Source organism: Cupressus sempervirens, chromosome 4, assembly GCF_028749045.1.
Source record: "Cupressus sempervirens isolate cs-2001-9-10 chromosome 4, ASM2874904v1, whole genome shotgun sequence".
Taxonomy (NCBI): domain Eukaryota; kingdom Viridiplantae; phylum Streptophyta; class Pinopsida; order Cupressales; family Cupressaceae; genus Cupressus; species Cupressus sempervirens.
This window is the reverse complement of record NC_143121.1, coordinates 368872756-368879759: the sequence shown is the minus strand read 5'-3', so window position 1 is coordinate 368879759 and position 7004 is coordinate 368872756.

Here is a 7004-nt window from a genome sequence, read left to right as displayed (position 1 = left end):
GGATTTTGGTGAGATGTATGCTACTTTGAGAGGAAAAATGGGCAGGTCTATGAAGGCCAAATTCTTATTTGCATAATCTACTTAAGGCCATGAACAACTATAGAAAGTTACAAATCACATAGCCCCTAAGGATGGATTTGGGCATAAGGGTATGGATTGGGAAGAAACTTGGGAAAAGAGAGAAAAAAATAAAGTGTTTTGTATTAGAGAGTTCCTAAGAGGAGACATTTGACTGGTGCCACTATCCATGAGGTAATAGACCCACCAAGGACATATCCTTCTTATCCTTCTCCACCCTCTCCACCTATCCCTTCACCCACAAAAGAACATCATGACATTATCCCTAAAGAGGATCATATAACAAGAAAGATGGTTCTTCCATCAAATCAAGAGGTGGCTACTATTTCTACAACTAAAGAGGTAAACAAGGATAATGATACAGATGTTTCCTAGATGCATCCTGAGCATCAAGATGTTTTACAACCAAAGATGTGCTTTAAATTCCACCAATTGAAGGAAAATGCACAAGAAAATAGGTTTTTAATGACAAGGAGACCTATAAGTCAAGTTTAGCTCCTAAATATGGAGATGGTGATGATGGAGAAGAAGATACAATTATTATCCCTAATGAATTATTTAGAGAGGGAATTCTTCCTACCCTTGTTGCCTAGATTCATGATTTAACAATATAGGAGATAAAGGGCTAGGGCTAATTGCCTAGAGATTTGAGGACCAATTGCATAGAGATTTGAGGATGGAAGCATGCCAAGAATTAATATTTGATGATAATTTTGTGAAATTAATCTCATTTATATAATTCTTATGATGAAAAAATATTTAGGAATATACCCAAAAGCTAGAGGAAAGAAATAAGCAAAGGTCCATTGTTACTAAAGAGGTAATAAAAAATAATGTAATTGATGAAATGAATCAAAAGTTTCAAGCTATCACACTAGAGGAAGGAAGATAAATTTTCAAGAATGCAGGTGTGTTAATTCTACCAAGCCAAAATCTTGTTGATACAGTTTCTTTTGACACAATAAGTAGTATGAAAAGGCATAGTGTCAAGCATAATAATTTTGATCAAACAATGAAATGAATATATCATAGCAAGGACTATACTACAATTCCTATTTGATCATCATTTTCCTCTTAGGGAGAAAATAAATTATCAATGATGTTGGTGTAAGAGGAAGTGTTTCTTGCAAAGGGTAGGTGAAAAGCACCTTGGTCAAGTTGTTGGTGGAATGGTCCAATATGCCCAATTTGTTGAAGGCTCAAGAAATCAAGAAGAGAAGGATTATAAATATTTATCCTAGAGATATCAAAATGTTTATAGGAATTATTAAGTCGAGTTAAATCTTTTTAATAATCTAGAAACACTTATAAAATTGCTAAGAGAAAGGGTTGCAAAATTAGAGGTTTCTCAATCACATGGTGGGGTTGATTCTTTAGGAAAATTGAGAATCATTCCTACAAAAAGGATGCAAATGCATCACCCATCCATAAAATTATTATTATGACTTAGATAAGGTTCTTGAACAATTTTCCCATAAAGTGTTTGAATTGGAAAGGAGAGAAGAGTAGGATAGGGAAAATTTTGAAATGGATAAGAGGGATATTGTTCAAACTACCCTAATTTATTTACATGAGAAAGTGAATGTCATATTCTTGTAACATATCAAAATTAGATTATTCTTTCTTTACCAAGAAATAAGTGAGCTAAATAAAGATAGATAGGTTACTAGGCCAACCTATGAAAAATGGGTGTAGAGGATAGAGAGGATGAAAACTATTGACCTCACATCCAAATTTGATGCTCAAAGAACATCCTTAATCCCACCAACTATCAAATTAGGTAAGTCTTTGGTGAATTTTCCTATTTTTCTAGAACATATTGAAAAAAAAGATGATAGAGTTGAAAAGAGGTTTTGACACACTAGAAATTACATTATTTCCTCCCATCATGGATGTAGACAAGAAGGTAAAAAAATACTAGGAATGACATGATGAAGCATTAGAAAGAATTAACTAGGAAATTGACAAGATTTTATAATATTTTAATATGGAATGTTTTGAAATATGCTTGTGTAATATTATTAACTCCTCATTGTATTATGAAATTTTTGAAAGGGAGGTAAACCATTGTGCAGTCAAATATAACCCTTCTGGGAGAATGAAAGATCAGATCCTAGATTTTAAAATGGCCAACATATGAAGAACATGGTACATGGGTCTAGTATTAGAAAGTTGTGCATGAATCATCTTTTGAGGTCCCACCATAGCTACACTTGAGTAGTGATTTGATATTTCAATGGAACATATGGTTACAAAAATTGAATAAGAGTGACTGGTATAAAAGTGTCAATGTCAGCCTTTCAAAATTGACTAACTACATGTTATTCCATCTATTTATATTTTCTTGTGTTTAAAGTTGTGTCAAATAAATGCATGACATGTGTCCCATTCCAATGTTTGGATCTTGTTGCAATCCTTCTCAATAAAAGGATTTCCAAAACTTGGAATGAGGGTCCAAATTTTATTTTTATGAATAAATGTTAGAGTTTGTTTGTCCTACTTTGTTTTTTTTGAGTTTTGAATATTTTAGCCTATACTCAAAGAACAGTTTAATGAAGAAGGTTTGTTACTATTTCATCTAATTTTTTCATTGAATTCCTATCTATATATTCAGATATATGAGTTTCAATGAAATTAATACAAATATATTACTGTAACTAGTACTTTATTCATAATCTTGTCTCCTTTCTAGCATTTTGTGATTTTATAAATAGTTTGAGAAAAGTTCTCATGATTTAAGTTGCAATCTCCTTTGGAATTTTATATCATACTATGTTTTTCAATCAATTTAATGTATCAAGTAAATTTTTGATATAATTTGATGAAATGACAAGGTTATATGAGCAGGTCATCTAAGTATTTTAGGTGCAAAATATTATTAGATATGTCACTTACATGGTGAATGAATAGATGTGAGTATTGTTAGCCATCCCCCCCTGCCCCCCCTTCCTAAATTTTTTAATTTTGTTAAATCTCATGAAGCCCAGGGTGGTAGCGCCATGTCTATGTGCATTGATTTGTTCATTAATTTCCATGCAAACATGAAAAGGATACATAAAAACCTTGGTTATACCTTTTATATTCGTAGGTCTTCAAATCTTTTATATTGTATGACATATCCTTAAGAGATTTCAAGTCACAATCATGTAACTACCTTGCATCGTCTTGTTGCTCTAGTTTAACACTTAACCATCAGTTAGGCTATAAAGGCATAACACAACTAGGTTCAGAGTTGGCATGGCATAACTGTTTGGGCTAACATTCAAATTTAGGTTGTGGGAAAGAGAGTGTGCAATGCATGTCATGGTTGGTTAGGCTCATTAGAGTTCTCTTCATCACATCATTGTAAGGGAGACAAGCAATTTAATGTTAAATATTTCAAAGGAGTATCTTGTTGAATGAGGGTAGATAAATTCAATTGAGATCACTCCATTGATGAGCATCAAAATTTTAAGTTGTGATGATGTGATAGTAAACATCCATAATTAAATCCAGTGTTTCTCATCTTCGCATGCAATTCAAGCTAACCTAAGGTCTAAGCTACAAGGCAACAAATTCTTTGTTTGCTCACTCGCAAGATTAGAGGACGGGTTAACAATTCAAGTTGCATAACTGTGTAGACCTTTGAGTGCAACAATGTAGGGTTACCATTGAGGTTAATAATTTAGGTGTAATGGTGCAATGATAATTTGTTTGATGGCTTCGTGTGGTTGCACCAGTTAGATAAAAGGAGTAGATGGTAGTTGCGATGGTGCTATCATAGTTAAGGGATTGTTCTAGCAACTTTAGAGGATCTAATCTATGGTTAAAGTAAATGGTTGTGATGTTGAAAAGAATCTTAAATAATCAATTTCATGTGTTCTTCACACGGTCAGAGGTGTCTAGGCTACAATCAAGTTTTAAATCACAACAATATGAATAGAAATGTTGATAGTTAAGTTCATGGAAGTCACAGTGTCACATGCATTTTATGTCAACCTAAGATCAAGGTAGCAAGGGTTGACAAAGGAGAAATGATGACTTCAAATCATCATGCGGTTAAAATATGGTTGAGTCCAAACTATGATGAGGATGTAAGAAGGCTAGTTTTATGATGTTCACAAGGTCATAATAGTCAGTGGACTGAAGTGATAAAAGTCTACAAAGCAGTGATAACTGTAAAGCAAGGAAGGTCGCAGTCTTGTAGGTTCAAGTATTTAATAGAGAAAATTAGTTATGAAGCCATGAACAAAGGCACTCAGCAGGTCAACATGAAGATAAAATCTAAGGTGATTTGGCAAAAGGCTCAAAAGATATTGGGCCACATAGTAAAGTTAGATGGTTGGATCTAATTGACTTGATGACATAACTGACTTGGCATGGTTGCAAACATGAAACCAGTAGCTCATTCATGGAAAACCAATTCTTAGATTGCTTGTAATGACTTTTTGTTGTTCCCCATGCTTGGTTGATCTAGGGGATATTTTCGTCAAAAATTGAAGTATCTCCAAAACTCCAACAATTAGCATTATTTAAATTTCTCAAAATTCGACACCCAACACAACTCAAATGGCAGAAAAAGAGTTTGTATGCCAGAGATATGGCTAGTCAAAGTTTGGTCAAACTAGGTACAAAGGTTTTCAAAAGGTGAAAAAATAATCATCTCAAAAGTGGTCAATAATGGATTTCAAATTGAAGATCTCGTCGAGAGCTTTCCAGCAACATTCGTTTTGTCAAAAATGGAGCTCATATGTGAAAGATATGCCCAATCGAAGTTCAAGATGATGAGGTGGAAAAAAAATTTAAACATTTAAAATAAAAATTAAAAAATAAAAAATTTACCAACAGTGCCAAGGGTTGAACCCACAACCACCAGCTTCTAATGTCCAGCCGGTGGACATTGCACCGCCGATAGTCTTTATAACATATATAACAAACTTGATATTTAAACTTAAAACTACCCCGTAAATTGAAGAAAAGGTTGCTAGCGGGGTTTGAACCCCGGCCGGTCTAGGCCTATAAAAGGATATTTACCTTTGCACAAGCATAGGAATTCAAGCATATGAATGAGTCATGTTTGTTTTAAGTTTGTTTCAAACTACCAAGCTTCTTAAATAAGGGCCTTTGTTAAAAACTAACCCTCAAAAGGGTATGATGACAAATTTGTAAAATAGGATTTAGGTCTTATTTTGAAAAGGGACTGTTGTAAGGGTCTAAATATGTAAAATTTTGTTTTTCCCTATTATTATACATTTTTTTTGTATAAAAGAGGGGTTAGGGGCCATTTTGAAGAGAATGGAAATTGAGGAGAAATTATGTAGATGGTGAGAGAGAGCTTGTGAATATGGAGACTAGGTAATTTTTCCTGCACATAGAGGAATTTTGTTGCATGTTCTTGAAGGGAATTGTCACAAATCACTTGTATTGATTTATTGGTGCTAATAAGATTGCTCCCCTTATTGGAACTGGACCCAGAGATGTAGTCCTAACCAGACAAACTCCAAAATCAAATGTGTTGTCTCTCTATCTCTCTTTCTATCATTTCATTCTATATTTTTCTTATCTGCAATTACATTAATTTTCTTTATTAAGCTTTAAAATTAACTTTATGTAATTGATTAACATTCTCTATAATAGTCCTAGATCCTAGAAATTAGATCAAATTTGGTATCAGAGCTTTTGTTGGACTAGTATTGCAGATTTGAATGTTAACAAGATCCAGGTTGAATCAAGGAAAAGGTGATCTTGAAGAATATAATCCTAAGATTGAAAAATGAAGATCTAACCCATTGTCACAGATGGAAGATAAAGGTGGTGGACAAGGTTCAAAAGATTGAAATATCCAGAAGACTTTCCAGAATTTGCAGTCAACGGTAGAAGTCTTGTTATGGGGAAGAGAAGAGAAGATGCAAAGGCATGTAGCTCGTGATGGAAAAGGGAAAAAGAAAGGGGCTAATCATGAGTCTCCATCTCCTCCCTCTTCTCTGTCTTCTCCCTCTTCTACACATTCTAAGTCTTCTAATATTTTTAAGGGTGGACATAAGCCTCAAATTAAGTTGGATGAAAAGTTTGACTTGCCAAAATATTGTGGGGAGTTAAATGATGAGAAATTAGAAGACTAGATTCAGCAAGTAGAAGTCTACTATAGAGTACAAAACCTTGTAGATGGTGTTGATAGAATTTAGTTAGCCATTGTTCAGTTAGGTGATGTAGCCCTTACTTGGTGGGAGAGTAGGACTCGGCATGAAACCTCACAACATGGTAAGTTCAATATATCTTGGTTAGAATTTGTTAGTGCTTTAAAGAAGCAATTCTACCCCTTAGGCCATATGCAACAATTAATGATGAGCTAGCAACATATTAGGCAAGGGAAATGTCAAACTATCCAAGAGTACACCCATGAGTTTCATAAAAGGGCTATTTCATTAAATGTCCCATTGTATACCTAGGACACTTTACTCAAGTCTATAGGTGGTCTTCATCTTACCTAAGGCACTCTATTCTTATCCTCCTTGTAATTTGGATGAAGTATGTGTCTAGGAAACACATTTAGAGTCAAGAGGTAAGGGTACTTTCATTGATAAGTCTGATAAAAAGCCATCTAAGTTTGAAGAAAAGTCCAAAGGAAAAGGAAAGGGTAAAAAGATAGCTACAGTAAAGAAAGAGGGTGAGAAACCCACATGCTCACATTGCAAGAAAGAAGGGCATGATGATGCTAAGTGTTGGAAGTTGCATCCTGAAAAGAGGCCAAAGCGATTTGGTGGAAATAAAAGAAAACAAAAGACAGCTATCATAGTTCAATAGGATCTTGGATCTAACTCTAGAGATGAAATACAGATCGTTGCCACTGGGATCCAAGGTAAAGGAAAAGGTATTTCTCTTTCATCAGCTACTAGTTCTTCTAACATAAGTGCAAGTACAAGTAAAGATTCTTCTCTTAAGAATGA